We start from the raw sequence: 25,270 nt of genomic DNA on the forward strand, positions 1-25,270 counted from the left end.
ATGGGAAGAGAAGGTCCCGGAAATTCCATTGGGGTTGTCCCAAGTCTCCCATGGGAATTACAATGATGAGAAACCAGAGGAATCCCTGGGGGGGGGGCTTCCAGACGCTGGCGGTGGGAGTGGGTTGAAATTCGACCTGGTTTCGGTGATAATATACAATCTATATTAACGACTTGGAAGAGGGGACCGAGTGTAACGTGGCCAAGTTTGCTGACGATACAAAGATGGGAGGAAGGGCAAAGTGTGAGGAGGACATAAAGAGGCTGCAGGAGGCCATAGCCAGGCTCAGTGAGTGGGCAAGAATTTGGCAGATGGATAATAATGTTGGAAAGTGTGAGGCCATGCACTTTGGCAGAAAAAAATCAAACAGCAAGTTATTATTTAAATGGAGAAAGATTGCAAAGGGCTGCAGTACAGCAGGACCTGGGGGTCCTGGTGCATGAAACACAAAAGGTTAGTATGCAGGTACAGCAAGTGATCAGGAAGGCCAATGGAATCTTGGCCTTTATTGCAAAGGGGATGGAGTATAAAAGCAGGGAAGTCTTACTACAGCTATACAGGGTATTGGTGAGGCCACACCTGGAATACTGCGTGCAGTTTTGGTTTCCATATTTACGAAAGGATATACTTGCTGTGGAGGCAGTTCAGAGAAGGTTCACTCAGTTGATTCCGGGGATGAGGGGGTTGACTTATGAGGAAAGGTTGAGTAGGTTGGGCCTCTACTCAGACGAATGAGAGGTGATCTTATCTAAACGTATAAGATTATGAGGGGGCTCGACAAGGTGGATGCAGAGAGGATGTTTCCACTGATGGGGGAGACTAGAACTAGGGGGCACGATCTTAGAATAAGAGGTTACCCATTTAGAACTGAGATGAGGAGAAATTTCTTCTCTCAGAGGGTTATAAATCTGTGGAATTCGCTGTTTCAGAGAGCTGTGGAAGCTGGGACATTGAATAAATTTAAGACGGAAATAGACAGTTTCTTAAATGATAAGGGGATAAGGGGTTATGGGGAGCGGGCGGGGAAGTGGAGCTGAGTCCATGATCGGATCAGCCATGATCGTATTAAATGGCGGAGCAGGCTCGAGGGGCCGTATGGCCGACTCCTGCTCCTATTTCTTATGTTCTTATGATATCTTGAGACACAGTGAACACGCACACTTGCACAAACATGGCTGCCGGATAAGAGCCTGTACAGCACATGGCTTTATTGTTACAGCTTGAGCCAAAATCCGGAGTACCGGAAACCGGAAAATGTATCGAAATCCGGACTCCCCCGACCTCCGCCCCAGCCCGACCTCCGCCCCCTTACCTCAGCAGCTCGACCTACCACCCCGCACCCCGCCTTACCTCACACCCCAGTCCTCGGCGGCCTGACCCTGCCCGACCCCACCTACCTCGGCCCAGGCAAAGACGTTCCGAAATCTGGAAATACCCGGAATCCGGAACGGCCTCGGTCCCGAGGTTTCCGGATTTCGGACGTCGCACCTGTGCTACATCAGTAGTACACTAGAAGGCGCTACAACGGTTTTGCCTCTTTCTCGGGCGTGAAGCGAGAGCGGGCCTCACCAATATCGGGCCGGGATACCCCGCACGCGACCTGCAAGCCAAAGTTCGTTGGCCGCCATGTTGGATCGGGCGATCTTTAGTTGCCAAGGGCGCCCGTCTGAGGCAGACATCAGGGTTCAACCCTTCATGCAAATCGGGGTCCCACAATGGTTTTAAAAAGCCGATTGTAAAATTGGAGTATGAATGGGCTCACCCATGAGGTCAGGCAAAATCTCTTCACACAAAGGATAGTGAAAATCTCGCCCCTAAAAAAAGCTGTCGAGGCGGAGGTTCAATTGAAAATTTCAAGACTGAGATTGACAGATTGGGTAAGGGTATTAACGGACAGTAAAGCAGGTAGATAGAGTTAAGATAAAGATCTAATTGGCAGGTATGTCAGCCGTGGCTCAATGGGCTGCACTCTCGCCTCTGAGTCAGAAGGTTGTGTGTTCGAGTCCCACTCCAGGGACTTGATCACAAAAATCTAAGCTGACACGCCCCAGTGCAGTACTGAGGGAGTGCCGTACTGTCGGACGGGCAGTGGTGAGGGAGTGCCACATTGTTGGAGGGGCAGTACTGAGGGAGTGTCACACTGTCGGAGGGCCAGTACTGAGGGAGTGTCACACTGTCGGAGGGCCAGTACTGAGGGAGTGTCACACTGTCGGAGAGCCAGTACTGAGGGAGCGCCGCATTGTCGGAGGGGCAGTACTGAGGGAGCACTGCACTGTCGGAGTGGCAGTGCTGAGGGAGTGCCACATTGTTGGAGTGGCAGTGCTGAGGGAGTGCCACATTGTCGGAGGGGCAGTACTGAGGGAGCGCCGCATTGTCGGAGGGACAGTACTGAGGGAGCACCGCACTGTTGGAGGGGCAGTACTGAGGGAGCACCGCACTGTCGGAGGGGCAGTACTGAGGGAGTGACGCACTGTCGGAGAGGCAGTGCTGAGGGAGTGCCACATTGTCGGAGGGGCAGTACTGAGGGAATGCCGCACTGTCGGACGGACAGTACTGAGGGAGCACCGCACTGTTGGAGGGGCAGTACTGAGGGAGCACCGCACTGTCGGAGGGGCAGTACTGAGGGAGTGACGCACTGTCGGAGAGGCAGTACTGAGGGAACGCCGCACTGTCAGAGGGGCAGTACTGACGGAGAGCTGCACTGTCAGAGGGGATGTACTGTTGGAGGGGCAGTACTGAGGGAGCACAGTACTGAGGGAGTGCCGCACTGTTGGAGGGGCAGTACTGAGGGAGTGACGCACTGTCGGAGAGGCAGTACTGAGGGAACGTCGCACTGTCAGAGGGGCAGTACTGAGGGAGAGCTGCACTGTTGGAGGGGCAGTACTGAGGGAGTGACGTACTGTCGGAGAGGCAGTACTGAGGGAACGTCGCACTGTCAGAGGGGCAGTACTGAGGGAGAGCTGCACTGTTGGAGGGGCAGTACTGAGGGAGCACAGTACTGAGGGAGTGCCGCACTGTTGGAGGGGCAGTGCTGAGGGAGTGTCGCACTGTCGGAGGGGGCAGTACCTCATGAGCGCTGCACTGTCAGAGGTGCCGTCCTTCAGATGAAATGTTAAACCGAGGCCCTGTCTGCTCTCTCAAGTGGGCGTTAAAGAACCCATGGCACTATTTCGAAAAAGAGCAGGGGAGTTATCCCCGGTGTCCTGGCCAATATTTTTCCCTCAATCCACATAGCAAAAATACAGTTTATCTGGTCATTATCACATTGCTGTGTGTGGGAGCTTGCTGTGCGCAAATTGGCTGCCGCGTTTCCCACATTACAACAGTGACTACACTCCAAAAGTATTTCATTGGCTGTAAAACGCTTTGAGACGTCCGGTGGTCGTGAAAGGTGCTATATAAATGCAAGTCTTTCTTTCTTTCAGGCTTGAGGGGCTGAATGGCCTCCTCCTGTTGCGGTAGTTTCTGAGCTGAATGAATGCATGCAATTGGAAATGATATACAATCGATGAAATGTTTTGTGTTAATGACTGAATCTGTACTGGCCATCAGTTTCTTGTGGACTACAGTGGTTTCTGCCAAGCCCACCCTTCAATGGGGTCATGCTGTTTGCTAACTCTAGCTGCGTTCTTCCGTGCCATGATTAATCTCAATGAAACATATAAAATTCTTAGAGGGCCTGACAGGGTAGATGCAGGGAGGATGTTTCCCCCCGGGCTGGGGAGTCTAGAACCAGGGGTCACAGTCTCAGGATAAGGGGTCGGTAATTTAGGACTGAGATGAGGAGAAATTTCTTCACTCAGAGGGTGGTGAATCTTTGGAATTCTCTGCCCCAGAGAGTTGTGAAGGCTCAGTCGTTGAGTATATTCAAGGCTGAGATCGATAGATTTTTGGAGTCTAGGGGAATCAAGGGAGGGTAAGTGGAGCTGAGTCCACGGCCAGATCAGCCATGATCTTGTTGAATGGCGGAACAAGCTCGAGGGGCTAGATGGCCTACTCCTGTTCCTAATTCTTATGTATATGGGGATCGGGCGGGAAAGTGGAGTTGAGGTCGAAGATCAGCCTTGATCGTATTAAATGGCGGAGCAGGCTCGAGGGGCCGAATGGCCGACTCCTGCTCCTAATTCTGATGTTCTTATAATGTGAATCCCCATCACAGCCCTCACAGTAACCGTTCTACCAGAGACATTATTCATTGGAACTGATTATGTGAAAAGAAAACAGAAAGATTGATATAGAATTAGATAGAATTTACAGCACTGAAACATGCCATTTGGCCCAACTACATCTACACGATGCACTGCAGCAACTCGCCAAGGCTTCTTCGGCAGCACCTCCCAAACCCGCGACCTCTACCACCTAGAAGGTCAAGGGCAGCAGGCGCATGGGAACACCACCACCTCCACGTTCCCCTCCCAGTCACACACCATCCTGACTGGGAAATATATCGGCCGTTCCTTCGTCGTCGCTGGCTCACAATCCTGGAACTCCCTCCCTAACAGCACTGTGGGAGCACCTTCACCACACGGACTGCAGCGGTTCAAGAAGGCGGCTCACCACCACCTTCTCGAGGGGCAATTAGGGATGGGCAATAAATGCCGGCCTTGCCAGCGACGCCCACATCCCAGGAACGAATTTAAGAAAAAGGTACTGTAAACAAATAAACATTACCATTCAAGTCACATTATCGGGTACAGGATTATGCTGCTCTGCCAGAATATCTCTCTGTTTCTGTTTAGCGTGGCTCATGGCTGGTTTAGTGAGGAGTCCCCTACGGCAGATGACATAAAACACTGTATAAAACACTAGTTAGGCCATAGCTGGAGTACTGCGTGCAATTCTGGTCACCACATTACAGGAAAGATGTGATTGCACTGAAGAGGGTACAGAGGAGATTTACGAGGATGTTGCCAGGACTGGAGAATTTTAGCTGTGAGGAAAGATGAGATAGACTGGGGTTGTTTTCTTTGGAACAGTGGAGGCTGAGGGGAGACCTCATTAGGTGTATAAAATTATGAGGGGCCTGGATAGAGTGGATAGGAAGGACCTGTTTCCCTTGGCAGAGGGGTCAACAATCAGGGGCTATAGATTTAAAGTAATTGGTAGGAGGTTTAGAGGGGATTTGAGGAGAAATGTCTTCACCCAGAGGGTGGTGGGGGTCTGGAACTCACTGCCTGAAAGGGTGGTAGAGGCAGAAACCCTCACCACATTTAAAAAGTACTTGGATGTGCACTTGAAGTGCCGTAAACTACAGGACTACAGACCGAGAGCTGGAAAGTGGGATTAGGCTAGATAGCGTTTGGTCGGCCGGTGCGGACACGGTGGGCCGAATGGCCTCCTCCCGTGCTGTAAACTTCTGTGATTCTATGAAGCTATGAAGATACGCCCATCATCTCAAGCTCAGCACCGATTGAAGACTCAGTCCAACGGGAGAGTCAAAGATTAATAGTGCGGCTATTCAATAGAAGCCATCCCACCACACATCCGCGTTGCAGACGTTAATGGACTTCTGCGCTATATTGTGTCGCCTTGCCCTGATCAATGCTGGACATAGATGCACAGGACAGCCCAAGCTCTGTCTTTAACCACAAGGTGAATGCAAAGAGCATGACGGTCCATATTGGGAGACCTCCATTATTTAGTCGCTGTTCCCCATAACGCGATCCATGAATGGGATGGTTGTGAAGTTTATTTGAGATGTGTCCATTTCAATTTCCACACACGCCTGGCTCAGAAGCCTGCCCTACTTTTATCAGAAATATCTCTCTGTTTCTGTTTAGCGTGGCTCATGGCTGGTTTAGTGAGGAGTCCCCTACGGCAGATGACATAAAACACTGTATAAAACACTAGTTAGGCCAGGATCAGAATTCGATTTTCATGCTCAGTTCTCTGTGGCAACTTACGTCTTTAACGTAGCCAAACATCCCAAGACGCTTCACAGTGGTGTACGGGGTGAGAGGGCTGTCCGATGAGGAAAGATTGGGCCGCTCATCTCTGGCGTTTATGCTTTCAATGATCTCATTAAAGGTTGCTATGCATGATAAGGGCTCACGGGGTTGGGGGTTATACAATAGCATGGATAGCGGATTGGTTAACGGACAGAAAACAGAGCGTAAACGAAAGAAGTCTCAAAGCACTTTACAGCCAATGAAATACTTTTGGAGTGTAGTCACTGTTGTAATGTGGGAAACGCGGCAGCCAATTTGCGCACAGCAAGCTCCCACACACAGCACCGTGATAATGGCCCAGATAATCTGTTTTTTGTTATGCTGGTTGAGGGATAAATATTGGCCCCAGGACACCTGGGGAGAACTCCCCTGCTCGTCTTTGAAATACTACCGTGGGATCTTTTACGTCCACCTGAGAGGGCAGACGGGGCCTCGGTTTAAAGTCTCATCCGAAAGACGGCACCTCCGAGAGTGCAGCGCTCCCTCAGCACTGCACTGGGGCCGTCAGCCTCGATTTGTTGGTGCTCAAGTTCCTGGAGTGGGACTTGAACCCACAAACTTCTGACTCAGAGGCGAGAGAGAGTGCTGCCCACTGAGCCACGGTTGACACAATGAGGAGAGAGTGAGTAGATTGGGCCGATACTCTCATTGAAAGAATAAAAGATTGCTGCGCAAGATAAGGGTCCATGGTGTTGGGGGTGATATATTGGCATGGATAGAGGATTGGTTAACGGACAGAAAACAGAGAGTCGGGATAAATCGATCATTTTCGGGTTGGCAGACTGTAACCAGTGGGGCTGCCGCAGGGATCGGTGTCAGGGCCCCGGCTATTTACAATCTATATCAATGACTAAGATGAAGGGACCGAGTGCAATATGTCCAAGTTTGCCGATGATACAAAGGTAGGTGGGAAAGTAAGCTGTGAGGATGACACAAACAGCTTGCACAGGGATAGAGGCAGGTTCAGTGCGTGGGCAGTAAGGTGACAGATGGGGCACGCAGGTGTCAGCACACTAGATTCTCCAGTGATTCGTAGTTTTAGTTAATATTTCTGCTGTTAATTCACCCATCCACACTTCTATCAGGCACAAAACACAAGGAAGAAATGGGTAAAGGAAGGAAGTAGCAGGATGGAGGAAGGGAGGGAGGGAAGGAGGGAGTGAAGCAGGAAGGGAGGGAGGGAGGGAGAAGAAAGGGAGGGAGGGAGGAAAGGAGGGAGGGAAGAAGAAAGGGAGGGAGGGAGGGAGGGAGAAGAAAGGGAGGGAGGGAGGAAAGGAGGGAGGGAAGAAGAAAGGGAGCGAGGGAGGGAGAAGAAAGGGAGGGAGGGAGGAAAGGGAGCGAGGGAAGAAGAAAGGGAGGGAGGGAGGGAGGGGAAAGGGAGGGAGGGAGGAAAGGAGGGAGGGAAGAAGAAACATAAGAATATAACACCGAAGAATTAGGAGCAGGAGTCAGCCATTCGGCCCCTCGAGCCTGCTCCGCCATTCAATGAGATCATGGTTGGTCTTCGACCTCAACCCCACTTCCCTGCACTATCCCCATATCCCTCGATTCCCTCAATATCCAAAAATATATCGCGGGAAGGAGGGAAGGATGGGGAAGGTGGGAGGGAGGGAGGGAGGGAGGGGAAAGGGAGGGAGGAAGGGAGAGAGGGAGGGGAAAGGGAGGGAGGGAGAGAGAGAGGGAGGGGAAATGGAGGGAGGGAGGGAGGAAAGGAGGGAGGGAGAGAGAGAGGGGAAATGGAGGGAGGGAGGGAGAGAGGGAGGGGAAAGGGAGGGAGGGAGAGAGAGGGGGGAAATGGAGGGAGGGAGGGAGAGAGGGAGGGGAAAGGAAGGGAGGGAGAGAGAGAGGGAGGGGAAAGGGAGGGAGGGAGGGAGTGAAGGGCAGGCACTTCAGGCACTTCATATCTTCATGCTCTCCCGAAGATATCTATATCTGCACTATAAAGGGTTAACAGTCATGTGGTGTACATAGGTAACTTTCCACAGAAATTCTCACCATGTCAAACAAGGAAGTTTGGGGCAATATTGTGTGTGACATAGTCGGCTGGAAGAGCATTGGTAAACAGTGGGTTCAGAGTGAGTTACAGTGTGGAACATGAGACAATTATTAACTCAGATTCTGGTTTCTGGGATTTCAAATTGTAAAATAAACATGTATATTATTGTAATAGATGTACATTTATCATTAGAATCCATGCAAAGTAGCTCTGTCGATGGCCCAATGGGCAAATAGACGGTCTGGTGTGGTACTGAGCCATACCAGCAGAGGCAGAAACTTTGTGGGTACAATAACAAAAGAAAGATTAGCATTTCTAGAGCGCCTTTCATGACCACCGGACTTCCCAAAGCACTTTACAGCCAATGAAGTACTTTTCAAGTGTAGTCACTGTTGTAATGTAGGAAACACGGCAGCCAATTTGCGCACAGCAAGCTCCCACAAACAGCAACGTGATAATCACCCAGATCATCAGTTTTTAGTGATGTTGATTGAGGGATAAATATCAGTCAACACTAGGGATAACTCCCCTGCTCTTCTTCGAAATAGTGCCATGGGATCTTTTACGTCCACCTGAGGGAGTTTAACGTCTTATCCGAAAGACGGCACTTCCCTCAGTACTGTCTCACTGACAGTGCAGCGCTCCCTCAGTACTGCCCCTTTGATAGTGCGGCACTCCCTCAGTACTGCCCCTCCGACAGTGCGGCACTCCCTCAGTGCTGCCCCTCCGACAGTGCGGCGCTGCCTCAGTACTGCCCCTGCGACAGTGCGGCACTCCCTCAGTACTGCCCCTGCGACAGTGCGGCACTCCCTCAGTACTGCCCCTGCGACAGTGCGGCGCTCCCTCAGTACTGCCCCTCCGACAGTGCGGTACTCCCTCAGTACTGCCCCTGCAACAGTGCGGCGCTCCCTCAGTACTGCCCCTCCGACAGTGCGGCACTCCCTCAGTACTGCCCCTGCGACAGTGCGGCGCTCCCTCAGTACTGCCCCTCCGACAGTGCGGCACTCCCTCAGTACTGCCCCTGCGACAGTGCGGCACTCCCTCAGTACTGCCCCTCCGACAGTGCGGCGCTCCCTCAGTACTGCCCCCTGCCCCTCCGACTGTGCGGCACTCCCTCAGTACTGCCCCTCCGACAGTGCGACGCTCCCTCAGTACTGCCCCTCCGACAGTGCGGCGCTCCCTCAGCACTGCCCCTCCGACAGTGCGGCGCTCCCTCAGTACTGCCCCTCCGACAGTGCGGTGCTCCCTCAGCATTTCCAGAATTTGAGTCACGTTCTGCAACAAAAAAAAATGGAAATAAAAAGTAGGTATTGCTAAAAGTGACCATGAATCTGTCAGATTGTCGTAAAAACCCAACTGGTTCGTGAATGGTCCTTAGGGAAGGAAATCTGCTGTCCTAACCTGGTCTAGGCCTATATGTGACTCCAGTCCCCACAGCAATGTGGTTGACTCACAACTGCCCTCTGAAATGGCCCAGCGAGACATTCAGTTGTATCATCGCCTCCTCAGGGCAACTAGAGATGGGCAATAAATGCTGCATATAGGCCCAGACCGGGTAAGGACGGCAGGTTTCTTCCTGAAAGGACATTAGTGAACCAGTTGGGTTTTTAATGACAAACCAACCAACAGCTTCATGGTAATTAGGAAGGCAAATGGAATGTTGGCCTTTATTGCAAGGGAGATAGAGTAGAAAAGCAGAGAAGTCCTGCTACAACTGTACAGGGTATTGGTGAGGCCACACCTGGAGTACTGCGTACAGTTTTGGTCTAAGTATTTAAGGAAGGTTATACTTGCATTGGAGGCAGTTCAGAGAAGGTTCACGAGGTTGATTCCGGAGATGAGGGGGTTGACTTATGAGGATAGGTTGAGCAGGTTGGGCCTCTACTCATTGACGTTTAGAAGAATGAGAGATGATCTTATTGGAACTTATAAGATAATGAGGGAGCTCAACAAGGTGGATGCAGAGAGGATATTTCCACTCATAGGGGAAACTAAAATTAGGGGACATAGTCTTAGAATAAGGGGCCGCCCATTTAAAATTGAGATGGGGAGAAATTTCTTCTCTCAGAGGGTTGTAAATCTGTGGAATTCTCTGCCCCAGAGAGCTGTGGAGGCTGGGTCATTGAATATAATTAAGGCAGAAATAGACAAATTTTTGAGCGATAAGGGAGTAAAGGGTTATGGGGAGCGGGCGGGGAAGTGAAGCTGAGTCCATGATCAGATCAGCCATGATCGTATTAAATGGTGGAGCAGGCTCGAGGGGCCAAATGGCCGACTCCTGCTCCTATTTCTTATGATCTTATGTTCTTATGTTGCTGGATGAGTGCAGCTCCAACAACACTCAAGAAGCTCGACACCATCCAGGACAAAGCAGCCCGCTTGATCGGCACCCCATCCACCATCTTCAATATTCACTCCCTCCACCACCGGCGCACCGTGGCTGCAGTGTGTACCATCTACAAGATGCACTGCAGCAACTCGCCAAGGCTTCTTCGGCAGCACCTCCCAAACCCGCGACCTCTACCACCTAGAAGGACAAGGGCAGCAGGCGCATGGGAACACCACCACCTCCACGTTCCCCTCCCAGTCACACACCATCCTGACTTGGGAATATATCGGCCGTTCCTTCATCGTCGCTGGGTCACAATCCTGGAACTCCCTCCCTAACAGCACTGTGGGAGCACCTTCACCACACGGACTGCAGCGATTCAAGAAGGCGGCTCACCACCACCTTCTCAAGGGGCAATTAGGGATGGGCAATAAATGCCGGCCTTGCCAGCGACTGAATGAATTAAAAAAAACTTTCACTGAACCAGTTTTTTAAAAAAATTATAATTCTCAAACTATCATGGTGTGATTTGAACTCACATTCCTATTAATCCACAGGCCCCTGGATTACAAATCTAGTAACATCACCACAAAACCACTGCACCCACAGAAGCTAAACTATTCAATGGCCCTGGTGGGATTTGAATGCTCGTTGTATTGTGCCCAGCCTCATTGAATGTTATTTCAGTACCATGATCATAACCCTATTGCAGCCCAACGATGCCAATATAATTATATAAATAATTACATTGGACAGTCACATCAACGAGACACTCCCCAGCCAATGTTTCCCCTGAGTGTCAGCTGTGGCTCAGTGGTTAGCACACTCGCCTCTGAGTCACAAAGTTGAGGGTTCCAGTCCCACTCAAGGGTCGCAAAAAATCCAGGCTGACACGCCCAGTGGAGTACTGAGGGAGTGCCGCACTGTCGGAGGGGCAGTACTGACCCTCCGATAGTGCAGCACTCCCTCAGTACTGGCCCTCCGACAGTGCGGTGCTCCCTCAGTACTGCCCCTCAGACAGTGCTGCGCTCCCTCAGTACTGCCCCTCCGACAGTGCGGCGCTCCTTCAGTACTGCCCCTCCGACAGTGCGGCGCTCCCTCAGTACTGCCCCTCCGACAGTGCGGCGCTCCCTCAGTACTGCCCCTCAGACAGTGCTGCGCTCACTCAGTACTGCCCCTCCGACAGTGCGGCGCTCCTTCAGTACTGCCCCTCCGACAGTGCGGCGCTCCCTCAGTACTGCCCCTCCGACAGTGCGGCGCTCCCTCAGTACTGCCCCTCAGACAGTGCAGCACTCCCTCAGTACTGCCCCTCCGACAGTGCAGCACTCCCTCAGTACTGCCCCTCCGACAGTGCGGTGCTCCCTCAGTACTGCCCCTCCGACAGTGCGGCACTCCCTCAGTACTGCCCCTCCGACAGTGCACACTCCCTCAGTACTACCCCTCCGACAGTGCGGCGCTCCCTCAGTACTGCCCCTCCGACAGTGCACACTCCCTCAGTACTACCCCTCCGACAGTGCACACTCCCTCAGTACTACCCCTCCGACAGTGCACACTCCCTCAGTACTACCCGTCCGACAGTGCGGCGCTCCCTCAGTACTGCCCCTCCGACAGTGCACACTCCCTCAGTACTGCCCCTCCGACAGTGCGGCACTCCCTCAGTACTGCCCCTCCGACAGTGCAGCGCTCCCTCAGTACTGCCCCTCCGACAGTGCAGCACTCCCTCAGTACTGCCCCTCCTACAGTGCAGCACTCCCTCAGTACTGCCCCTCCGACAGTGCGGCACTCCCTCAGCAATCGAGTAAAGACAATGGGATTGGTTTCCTCCCGACCACCCTTTGTAACTTGGTGGGAAAATCCTGGAGAATTGGCTTAAGGTGTTTCCGCAGATCTTTCAGGAGCACAGGAACAAGCGGTGGCTATTCAGCCCCTCGAGCCTGTTCCCCTTTTCAATTAGATCGTGGCTGATCTGTACCTTAACTCCATCTACCTGCCATTGTTCATGTAATGTATATAAGGACTCGAAAGACTTGTTACTGTAAGCTCACTCAGGTGCAAACCTGGTTCAACTTTATTCGCACCCAAAGTGCGCACATGACATGGTACTCGCTCTTATATACCAGGGCCCGCGCACACGCGCATACAGCCCGATGACCTCCGACAGTGGCGCCCCCTGGTGTTTAGTGATCCCCAAGCATCAATGCATGACACCATCCGCCTTCAAGATCTTAGTGTCAGTCTCTTTACAAATTAAGACGGTTTGTGGCTTTTCGCTCACGAGTTGATCGTCTCAGTTCAACTCCAGTTCTGGGCGAGTGTTCTGAGTCAGCTATGACTGGAGGCTGTGTAACCCATCTGATGGGAATGGTAATGACCCTATCAGAGACTGAAAGTCCAGATTCACTAATGACAGCAGAGTCTTCTGATGAATGAAGATCGGTTGATTGGTCACTGACTGCATCTTCCTCAACTGGTTCCGGTTCATCCGTGTGCCGCAGTTTTATCTGATCAACATGTTTCCTGCATGCTTGCCCAATCTTGAGCACAACAATAAACACTCTGTTACCTTCCTTGGTCGTAACAGTACTGGCGATCCACTTTGGACCTTGACCATAATTTAGCACATAGACCGGATCGTTGACAGAGATGTCACGTGACACAGCAGCATGATCATGATATCATTGCTGATTTTGATGTCTGTTTTCAACACAATCATTCAAATCAGGATGGACAAGAGAATGCTTGGCCTTGAGACTTCTCTGCATTAGTAGTTCAGCAGAGGAGACCCCGGTAAGCGTGTGAGGTCTTGTCCTGTAACTAAGCAATATACATGACAAACGAGTCTGCAGTGAACCCTGAGTCACATGTTTCACGCTTTGCTTGACCGTTTGAACCACACGCTCTGCTTGACCATTAGTCGCAGGTTTGAATGGAGCAGACCTTACATGTCTGATACCATTGAGTTTCATGAACTCCTGAAACTCAAGACTTGTGAAGCAAGATCCGTTATCACTCACAACCATGTCAGGCAAACCATGAGTAGCAAACATGACACGAAAGCTCTCAATAGTAGCTGTGGATGTACTGGATGACATAATAATACACTCTATCCACTTTGAATATGCATCCACCACAACAAAAAACATATTTCCCAGGATGTGATGCTTCAGTTGAAAATCATCATCATAGGCTGTCCCTCGGAATCGAGGAAGACTTGCTTCCACTCTTAAAATAAGTCCTTAGGTGATTGAACAGTCCAATACGAGAGCTACAGTCCCTGTCACAGGTGGGACAGACAGTGGTTGGAGGAAAGGGTGGGTGGGGAGTCTGGTTTGCCGCACGCTCCTTCCGCTGCCTGCACTTGATTTCTGCATGCTCTCGGCGACGAGACTCGAGATGCTCAGCACCCTCCCGGATGCTCTTCCTCCACTTAGGGCGGTCTTTGGCCAAAGACTTCCAGGTGTCGGTGGGGATGTTGCACTTTATCAGGGAGGCTTTGAGGGTGCCCTTGAAACGTTTCCACTGCCCACCTTTGGCCCGTTTGCCATGAAAGAGTTCCGAGTAGAGCGCTTGATTTTGGAGTCTCATGTCAGGCATGCGAACAATGTGGCCCACCCAGCGGAGCTGATTGAGTGTGGTCAGTGCTTCAATGCTGGGGATGTTGGCCTGGACGAGGACGCTAGCTTTGGTGCGTCTGTCCTCCCAGGGGATTTGTAAGATCTTACGGGGACATCGCTGGTGGTATTTCTCCAGCGACTTGAGGTGTCTACTGTACATGGTCCATGTCTCTGAGCCATACAGGAGGGCGGGTATTACCACATCTCTGTAGACCATGAGCTCGGAACAGAGCCATATGGACCAGTTCAATCCCTGATCTGAGCTGTGGAGATGGCAGCAGTTTTCAACTGAAAGGAGCCATGCCCTCTGGGCTATGATGAGGAACATTAATCAGAATTAAACGTCTATTTGTATGGCAGATGATCCGCCATCACAAATTGAAACTGGGTACAAGATTGTGTGACAGCAAATTCCTCGTAATATTCCATGGGACTTTCTGCTCTGTGCATTTTCCTGCTCTGTAACAAAATGAACAATTAGGGGACAAACATATTGGGACCAAAATTGGTCACCACTGTTTTTAGGCAATGTCACGGCCTGAGTATTGATTTTAGCGCCGGGCGTTGGACCCAGCCTCAAAGTCCTAAATTTGTTTTTTACGCCCAAAGCTGAAAGAGCAGCGCTAAAAAGTGTCCTTGCACATTCACCCTCGGGCAGGAGCTCAGGATCCCAGCTGAAATTCCCGACCGGAGGCTGCCGCCACGCTAGAAAGGAAACGGGAAGGGAAAAAAATAATAACTTAAACTTCTCTGATCCACACACACTTCCCCACTCTTAAAACTAATGAAAGCATGCAGAGATAAATAAAGAGGAAAACTTACCTTCCTTTTTGGACGATTCCACTCGAGAACCGCTTTGTTACGACAACTTTTTGCAGCCGTACAAAGCAAATAAGAACATAAGAAATAGGAGCAGGAGTCGGCCGTATGGCCCCTCGAGCCTGCTCCGCCATTCAATACGATCGTGGCTGATCTGATCATGGACTCAGATCCACTTCCCTGCCCGCTCCCCATAACCCTCTATTCCCTTATCGCTCAAAAATCCGCCAATCTCCACCTTAAATATATTCAATGACCCAGCCTCCACAGCTCTCTGGGGCAGAGAATTCCACAGATTTACAACCCTCTGAGAGAAGAAATTCCTCCTCATCTCAGTTTTAAATGGGCGGCCCCTCATTCTAAGGTCATGCCCCCTAGTTCTAGTCTCCCCCATCAGTGGAAATATCCTCTCTTCATCCACCTTGTCAAGCACCCTCATAATCTTATACGTTTCGATAAGATCACCTCTCATTCTTCTGAATTCGAATGAGTAGAGGCCCAACCTTCTCAACCTTTCCTCATAAGTCAACCCCCTCATCTCCGGAATCAACCGAGTGAACCTTCTCTGAACTGCCTCCAAAGCAAGTATCCTTTCTTAAATATGGAAACCAAAACTGTACGCAGTGCTCCAGGTGTGGCCTCACCAATACCCTGTACAGTTGTAGGAGAACTTCTCTGCTTTTATACTCTATCCCCCTTGCAATAAAGGCCAACATTCCATTTGCCTTCCTGATCACTTGCTGTACCTGCATACTAATTTCATGCACAAGGACCCCCAGGTCTCTCTGTCCTGCAGCACTCTGCAATTTTTCTTCATTTAAATTATAATTTGCTTTTCTATTTTTTCTGCCAAAGTGGATAACCTCACATTTTCCTATATTGTGCTCCATCTGCCAAATTTTTGCCCATTCACTTAGCCTGTCTATATCCCTTTGCAGATTTTTTGTGTCCTCCTCATAATTTGCTTTCCCACCCATCTTTGCGTCATCAGCAAACTTGGCAACATTACACTCGGTCCCTTCATCCAAGTCATTAATATAGATTGTAAATAGTTGAGGACCCAGCACCGATCCCTGCGGCACCCCACTAGTTACTGTTTGCCAACCAGAAAATGACCCATTTATCCCGACTCTCTGTTTTTCTGTTAGTTAGCCAATCCTCTATCCATGTAATATATTACCCCCAACCCCGTGAACTTTTATCTTGGGCAGTAACCTTTTATGTGGCACCTTATCGAATGCCTTCTGGAAATCCAAATACACCACATCCACTGGTTCCCCTTTATCCACCCTGCTCGTTACATCCTCAAAGAGCTCCAGCAAATTTGTCAAACATGATTTCCCTTTCATAAAACCATGCTGACTTTGCTTGATTGAATCATGCTTTTCCAAATGACCCAGCTTCCACAGCTCACTGAGGCAACGAGTTGCTCTTCGGATTTTTCCCGCCAAAGTGTATAACCTCACACAAATGTCGCGACAGAGGTGTCAAAGAGGCATCGTACGTGGGATGATGTCACCACGCGGGTGGCGTTAGGCGGCGCAGCGTTGCCTCTTGGCGCCTCTGCCAAAGAGCCGACTGAACTTAGGGCGAGGCTTCGACGGCGCTTGCCGACCACGGTAGGACTTTGCCTCCTGTTAGCCGTCTCCGCCAGCGGGGCAACAGGCGGTATACACAACCCAATTTCGATCCCACTGACTTTGCTGCAATAAGAACATAAGAAATAGGAGCAGGAGTCCGCCATATGGCCCCTCGAGCCTGCTCCGCCATTCAATAAGGTCATGGCTGATCTTCGACCTCAACTCCACTTTCCCGCCTAATCCCCATATCCCTCAATTTCCCGAGAGTCTGAAAATCTATCGATCTCAGCCTTGAATATATTCAGAGACTCAGCATCCATAGCCCTCTGGGGCAGAGAATTCCAAAGATTCACCACCCTCTGAGTGAAGAAATTCCTCCTCATCTCAGTCCCAAATGGCCGACCCCTTATCCTGAGACTGTGTGACCCCTGGTTCTAGACTCCCCAGCCAGGCATGGACTGCAACTATCAATGAAGCCAATTAGCATCCAATCGCTTCCCACCATTTGATAGATTTACGGCAATACACGAAGAGTAGAATACAAAATATTCCAGCATCTCACACTGATTATGTTGCATAATGTGACTCCCAGTAAAACAGAAAATGCTGGAAATACTCAGCGGGTCAGGCAGCATCTGTGGAGAGAGGAACAGAGTTAACATTGCGGGTCGATGACCCTTTGTCAGAACTGGAAAAAGTCAGCGATGCAACCGGTTTTAAGCAAGTGTAGAGGCGGGGAAATGGTGGAGGGATGAACGAAAGGGAAGGTCTGTGATATGGTGCATGGCAGGAGAGATTAAATGACCAAATGAGAGATTAAATGATGGTGCATGGCCAGAATTGATGGGGTTTTTGTTGGATAAGGGGTATTAAGGGTATTGGAACCAAGGCGGGGAGATGGGGTTAAGACACACATCAGCCGTGATCTCATTGAATGGTGGGACAAGGCGCTGAATGGCCTCCTCCTGTTCCTGTGTAAAAGGAGCTCTCTAAATATAAGCCTTCCTTTTTTTTCACTACTTTCTTTGCATTTTCGTCCAAATGGAGACTATCCAAAAATGTTTTATTTTGATCATCCAGAACCCAACCTGTGATGAATTCCAATCTGTAAAAAAAAGTACTGGGAAATGATCTGACAATTCAAGGTCATGTTAAACTCCGACCTTGTACATCGAGTGCTGTGCCACAATTTTAAAGACCACACATTAATCTTTAACAGGTTAATTATTCGATAAATTAACAAATACGTTGGGGGTTGGAGGGGGGAGGGTAGGGGTTGAGTGTAGAATGACTTTGGTTTGAAGCGTGAGATTTTCTTTCTCCGTTTCCTCTAGTCTCGGGTATGCAGTGGCACTTTGCATTTGTAGAGAGCCGGATTTTCGGTGGGAGGGTTTTTTGGCCGGTAATTTAAAACTGAGATGAGGAGGAATTTCTTCTCTCAGAGGGTTGGTTGTAAATCTGTGGAATTCACTGCCCCAGAGAGATGTGGAGGCTGGGTCATTGAATATATTTAAGGCGGAGATAGACAGATTTTTGAGCGATAAGGGGGTAAAGGGTTATGGGGAGCGGGCAGTGAACATAAGAACATAAGAAATAGGAGCAGGAGTAGGCCATACGGCCCCTCGAGCCTGCTCCGCCATTTAATAAGATCATGGCTGATCCGATCATGGACTCAGGTCCACTTCCCCGCCCGCTGCCCATAACCCCTTATTCCCTTATCGGTTAAGAAACTGTCTATTTCTGTCTTAAATTTATTCAATGTCCCAGCTTCCACAGCTCTCTGAGGCAGCGAATTCCACAGATTTACAACCCTCTGAGAGAAGAAATTCCTCCTCATCTCAGTTTTAAATGGGCGGCCCCTTATTCCAAGATCATGCCCTCTAGTTCTAGTCTCCCCCATCAGTGGAAACATCCCCTCTGCATCCACCCTGTCAAGCCCCCTCATAATCTTATACGTTTCGATAAGATCACCTCTCATTCTTCTGAATTCCAATGAGTAGAGGCCCAACCTACTCAACCTTTCCTCATAAGTCAACCCCCCTCATCCCCGGAACTAACCCAGTGAACCCTGAAGTGGAGCTGAGTCCATGATCAGATCGGCCATGATCTTATTGAATGGCGGAGCAGGCTCAAGGGGCCGAATGGCCGACTCCTGCTCCTTGTACATGGCCTTCTTTGATCTTACAAAGGCCTTTGACACTGTTAACCGCGAGTGGCTATGAAGTATCCTCCTCCGTTTCGGATGCCCTCAAAAGTTCGTCACCATCCTCCACCTGTTCCACGACGACATGCAGGCCGTGATCCTGACCAATGGATCCATTATAGACCCAATCCACGTCCAGACCGGTGTCAAGCAGGACTGTGTCATCGCGCCAACCCTCTTCTCAATCTTATGTTCTTAATGGCAGCGGGGTGGTGAAGTCTGCAGCCACAAAATTCAGCCGTTGGGACCTGAAACATAGAAACATAGAAAACAGGTGCAGGAGTAGGCCATTCGGCCCTTCGAACCTGCACCACCATTCAATGAGTTCATGGCTGATCATTTACCTCAGTACCCATTCCTGCTTTCTCCCCATATCCCTTGATCCTTTTAGCCGTAAGGGCCACATCTAATTTCCTTTTGAATATATCTAACGAACTGGCATCAACAACTTTCTGCGGTAGAGAATTCCACAGGTTAACCACTCTGAGTGAAGAAGTTTCTCCTCATCTCGGTCCGAAATGGCTTACCCCTTATCCTTAGACTGTGACCCCTGGTTCTGGACTTCCCCAACATCGAGAACATTCTTCCTGCATCTAACCTGTCCCGTCCCGTCAGAATTTTATATGTTTCTATGAGATCCCCTCTCATTCTTCTAAATTCCAGTGAATACAGGCCTAGTCGATCCAGTCTTTCTTCATATGTCAGTCCTGCCATCCCGGGAATCAGTCTGGTGAACCTTCACTGCACTCCCTCAATAGCAAGAATGTCCTTCCTCAGATTAGGAGACCAAAACTGCACACAATATTCCAGGTGAGGCCTCACCAAGGCCCTGTACAACTGCAGTTACACCTCCCTGTTCCTATACTCAAATCCTCTCGCTATGAAGGCCAACATGCCATTTGCCGCCTTCACCGCCTGCTGTACCTGCATGCCAACTTTCAATGACTGATGTACCATGACACCCAGGTCATGAGTGTGGGGCGGAGTGCTAAGGGAGGCGTTTCACACCTCTCTCGGGGCGCGAGGCCGGCTGAGCGACTGAAAATCCTGAGCTAAAGAGCTGGCCTCGGAGTGCCCTGAAAGAGGCTCCCGTGGAAAAAAAAAATACGGCAAAGAAAACATACCAAAAACATAAATCACAGAAATAAAACCAATCACACTACCCTCAGGCAGTCGTTCCTTCCCTCACCTTCGCCAGGACAGCTCGGCCTGCCCGCTTTCCCGGGCGCTCCCACTAGGGGGCGCTACAGGTGCCGCTCCAAATTTCACCACGCTGTCGTAACCGGGGGCGGGGCGGGGGGCGTTGAACACCGGCTTGTTGCTCCCGGGCGGTACTACTCCACGCCCCCCGCAAAACCCGCACCCAATGTCCCATTGGGGCGCTGGGAGCTGGCCGGGAATCATTTGCTGACCCATTACCGCACTCTCCAGGGCACCAATAGAAGCGCAGGCCCAACGAAAATCCAACCCAGAGAGCCTTTAACATCGTGGCCATCCCAAACACCCTCATGGATGCAGAAGGCAGAAGTGATTGGCGGGGGGTCATGATCAAAGCTGTGGTCAAGAGAGGGTTTAGGAGACGGCACGGGGTGGGGGAGGGGGGGGGGGTGAAGGTCAGGAAAACGGGAGAAAAGTGGGAAGGTGGGTTTCGGGAGAAAGTTCCAGAGCACGGCAACGCTGGCCTCCTGAACATCCCTCGTTGGTGGAAGAGCCATTAGTTGCTCTGGCACTTGTGGCACTCTTGACTCTAAGTCAGAAGGTCGTGGGATCAAGTCCCACTCCAGCGACTTGAGCACAAAGATCTAGGCTGACACTCCCAGTGCAGTGCTGAGGGAGTGCTGCACTGTCGGAGAGGCAGTGCTGAGGGAGCGCCGCACTGTCGGAGGGGCAGTACTGAGGGAATGCCGCACTGTCAGAGGGGCAGTACTGAGGGAGTGCTGCACTGTCGGAGGTGCAGTGCTGAGGGAGCGCTGTACTGTCAGAGGGGCGGTGCTGAGGGAGTGCTGCACTGTCGGAGGTGCAGTGCTGAGGGAGCGCTGCACTGTCGGAGGGGCGGTGCTGAGGGAGCGCCGTACTGTCGGAGGGGCAGTGCTGAGGGAGCGCTGCACTGTCGGAGGGGCAGTACTGAGGGAGCGCTGCACTGTCGGAGGGGCAGTACTGAGGGAGCACTGCACTCTTGGAGGGGCAGTGCTGAGGGAGCACTGCACTGTCGAATGGGCAGTGCTGAGGGAGTGCTGCACTGTCGGAGGTGCCACCTTTTGGAGGCCTTAAACCGAGGTCCCATCTGCCCTCTCAGGTGGACATAAAATATCCCATGGCCACTATTTCGAAGAAGGGCAAGGCAGTTCACTCTGGCATCCTGACCCAATATGTCATCATCATTGGCGATCCCTCCAACGAGGATGACTTGCTTTCCACATGAACTCACAGATGTTTCAATGAAGGACCCGATGTTCCAGTTCTGAACTCCAATTGAGGGGGTGGAAGATGCCTGTGCGTAGATTTTTTTAATGTGGGGTGGCCGTTGCACACCAGCCCCACACGGGCTTGACAGAGCTAGGTCTTGGTCCAGTGGCAAGGATTAACCAGGACGACTGGAGACCAGCTCTGCTGCACGGACCTAGTGCACACACATATCGCAGTGTGGGCTGGCCCGTGCTGCCCCCGGGCCCTCGGCTCTACTGGGCCCCATACCCTCATTCGCCGCACCTCCGCCACGATCTCTCGCCGCTCCTCCGCACCAAACATTCGCCGAACCTCCATCATGATCACCCACTAAATCTCAGCCACAATCACTCACCGCTCCTCCGCCCCGATCACTTGTCGCAAGTCCGCCACGACCTTCACGCTCCTCTGCTGTACTAGGGCGCTGGCGATGCTCCTGCCCATGCTCCAAACGACGACTTGCGTTCTGATGACCCAATATATATCCCCCAACAAACATCACAAAAACAAATTATCTGGGTCATTATCACAATGACGTTTATTGGAGCTTGCTGTGCACAAATTGGCTGCCGTGTTCCTACAAAGCAACAGTGACTACACTTCAAGAATTACTTCATTGGCTGTAAAGAGCTTTTGCGACCCTGGGTAGTCATGAAAGGTGCTACATAAATGCAAGTCTTTCCCTGAAACTTTCTCCTTAAACCCCTCGATGGAGAGCGTGGTCTGGGACATGGGGCTGGAGAAGGTTGCAGAGGCATTCATTCCCAGGATTTGGGTATCGTCGGCCAGTCTGCCATTTATTGCCCGATCCCCAATTGTCTTCAGAGAGTGCTGGTGGGACTCCATCCTCTAACCGCTGCTGTCGGCATGACGATTCTCTCCACCGCGGTTTAACACTGCCGAGTGGCTTGTTCAGGTCACATCAGAGGGACGATGAGAAGGAGACTGGGGTGAGTCTGTGGAGGGATTGCAAACTGAGGCCAAGGGTTTGTGTTGGAAATGTTGGGAAATGGAGAGCCCGTGTAAGTTGACCAGGACTGATAAGAACATAAGAACATAAGAAACAGGAGCAGGAGTAGGCCATACGGCCCCTCGAGCCTGCTCCGCCATTTAATACGATCATGGCTGATCTGATCATGGACTCAGTTCCACTTTCCTACCCACTCCCCATAACCCCTTATCTCCTTATCGTTTAAGAAACTGTCTATTCCGTCTTAAATTTATTCAATGTACCAGCTTCCAAAGCTCTCTGAGGCAGCAAATTCCACAGATTTACAACCCTCTGAGAGAAGAAATTTCTCCTCATCTCTGTTTTAAATGGGCGGCCCCTTATTCTAAGATCATGCCCCCTAGTTCTAGTCTCCCCTATCAGTGGAAACATCCTCTCTGCATCCACCTTGTCAAGCCCCCTCATAATCTTATACATCTCGATAAGATCACCTCTCATTCTTCTGAACTCCAATGAGTAGAGGCCCAACCTACTCAACCTTTCCTCATAAGTCAACCCCCTCATCTCTGGAATCAACCTAGTGAACCTTCTCTGAACTGCCTCCAAAGCAAGTATATCCTTTCGTAAATATGGAAACCAAAACTGCACGCAGTATTCCAGGTGTGGCCTCACCAATACCCTGTATAACTGTAGCAAGACTTCCCTGTTTTTATACTCCATCCCCTTTGTAATAAAGGCCAAGATTCCATTGGGTTCCTGATCACTTGCTGTACCTGCATACTATCATCATCATCATAGGCTGTCCCTCGAAGTGAGGATGACTTGCTTCCACATCAAAAAGTTCACAGGTGTTTCAATGATGGACCTAAAATACCATGTCCGAACTAAATACTATCCTTTTGTGTTTCATGCACAAGTACCCCCAGGTCCCGCTGCAGCACTTTGCAAACTTTCTCCATTTAAATAATAACTTGCTCTTTGATTTTTTTTCTGCCAAAGTGCATGACCTCACACTTTCCAACATTATACTCCATCTGCCAAATTTTTACCCACTCACTTAGCCTGTCCATGATCTTTTGCAGATTTTTTGTGTCCTCCTCACACATTGCTTTTCCTCCCATCTTTGTATCATCAACAAACTTGGCTACAATACACTCAGTCCCTTCTTCCAAGTCGTCAATATAGACTGTAAATAGTTGGCGTCCCAGCACTGATCCCTGCGGCACCCCACTAGTTACTGATTGCCAACCCGAGAATGAACCATTTATCCCGACTCTCTGTTTTCTGTTAGTTAGCAAATCCTCTATCCATGCTAATATATTGCCCCCAACCCCGTGAACTTTTATCTTGTGCAGTAACCTTTTATGTGGCACCTTGTCAAATGCCTTCTGGAAATCCAAATACACCACGTCCACTGGTTCCCCTTTATCCACCCTGTTTGTTACATCCTCAAAGATGAAGAGCAGGATTTAGTGATGGGTCATCATCATAGGCTTGCTTCCACTCTCAAAGTGAGTTCTCAGGTGACTGAACAGTCTAGACGTTCCAGGACTCAAACTTCATTTTGAAGGGTGGAAGATGCCTGTGCGTGAGTTCTTTTAACGTGCGATGGCCTTTGCATACCGGCTACCACACGGGCTTAGCAGAGCGAAGCCTTGGTCCAGTGGCAAGGGAGTCCAAGACGACTGGAGACCAGGCATTACTGTATGAGCCTAGTTGCCTACGGCGAGATGCGAGTGGTAAGTTCGACGCTGGGCAGCGCCCTCCGGTGTGGTGGTGAGAGATCCGAGGCCTGGCTGAGGTCCACTTTGTGGAAGAGGTCAACGAGGTCAGAGTGACCACAGCCATTGTGCGCACCACATGCCCGACAGAGACCCCGCCACTGAGTGGGATCAGTGGCCGGGGGAAGGCCAGAATGTCGTTGGTGGAATGAAGGCCAGGACGTCGCCGGGGGGGGGGGGGTGGGGGGAAGGCCCGTGCGCGAGGGCAAGGTGCGAAGGTAGGGCCAAAACCTGTGGTTGGAGCCGGTCGGAGGTTCACCGCCGGTGAGATCGCCGAGGATCAGTTGGAGCAGCTGAGTCGGCCAATGGGGAGCGAGAAGCGAGGGTCCAGTTGGAGGGACTTGGCAGCGGGGAGGTGAATCTGGAGGTAAATCGTGATTGGAGGTTGGGGGATGGGCAGTGGACCCTTGCAGCACAAGTTTTAGGGAAGGAAAATACTTTGGGGGGTCGAAGTTAGGGCCAGAGGGGGCTTAGACAGTGGGGGGGGAGTGAGGGTTGAGGTTGAGGGAGAGAGAGGTGAAGGATGACAGCAGATGGCCCGAGGAAGGTTTGTTCATGGAGAGCTCCCAAGGGAGCTGCTATCCCATCTGGCTTCTTGATGGTATGCTACAGACGGCAGTGATTTGAATGAGTTGGTGCTGATGAGCTAACAAGAAGACCATTGGCGAAGAGAATTCTGACAGGACTGGACAGGTTAGATGCAGGAAGAATGTTCCCAATGTTGGGGAAGTCCAGAACCAGGGGACACAGTCTAAGGATAAGGGGTAAGCCATTTAGGACCGAGATGAGGAGAAACTTCTTCACTCAGAGAATTGTAAACCTGTGGAATTCTCTACCACAGAAAGTTGTTGAGGCCAGTTCTTTAGGTATATTCAAGAGGGAGTTAGATGTGGCCCTTACGGCTAAAGGGATCAAGGGGTATAGAGAGAAAGCAGAAAAGAGGTACTGAGGTGAATGATCAGCCATGATCTTATTGAATGGTGGTGCAGGCTCGAATGGCCTACTCCTGCACCTATTTTCTATGTTTCTATGTTTCTAAGACACACACACACACACACACACACACACACACACACACACATACACACACTCTTGACAATCATAAAAAGTGTCTTTATATAATAATGAGTAGAAAACAAGATAATATAGGTGACTGATGTACAGCACAAATTCACTAAATAGGAATTCACAGCTGGATTCAGTACAGTGAATGTAGATAGACAGGGTAGATACTGAGAGGTTGTTTCCCCCGGGCTGGAGAGTCTAGAACCAGGGGTCACAGTCTCAGGATAAGGGGTCGGCCATTAAAGACAGAGATGATGAATTTCTTCACTCAGAGGGTGGTGAATCTTTGGAATTCTCTACCCCAGAGAGCTGTGGATGCTCAGTCTTTGAGTATATTCACAGGTGGGCAGAGGAATCACCTCAAGTACACCCTCAAAGCCTCCTTGAAAAAGTGCAACATCCCCACCGACACCATGAAGTAAGAAATAGGAGCAGGAGTCGGCCATTCGGCCCCTCGAGTCTGCTCCGCCATTCAGTAAGATCATGGCTGATCTGATCATGGACTCAGCTCCACTTCCCTGCCCGCTCCCCATAACCCTTT

The 25,270-nt window shown here is 50.6% G+C and overlaps 1 protein-coding gene across 1 annotated transcript in view; it reads left to right on the top strand.

Annotated features, from left to right (window-relative positions):
* Window positions 1-25,270, top strand: part of mogat2 (monoacylglycerol O-acyltransferase 2) — a 67,903-nt gene that overhangs the window by 26,934 nt on the left and 15,699 nt on the right. The window lies entirely within an intron of this gene.

Source organism: Pristiophorus japonicus, chromosome 10 (assembly GCF_044704955.1).
Source record: "Pristiophorus japonicus isolate sPriJap1 chromosome 10, sPriJap1.hap1, whole genome shotgun sequence".
Lineage (NCBI taxonomy): Eukaryota > Metazoa > Chordata > Chondrichthyes > Pristiophoridae > Pristiophorus > Pristiophorus japonicus.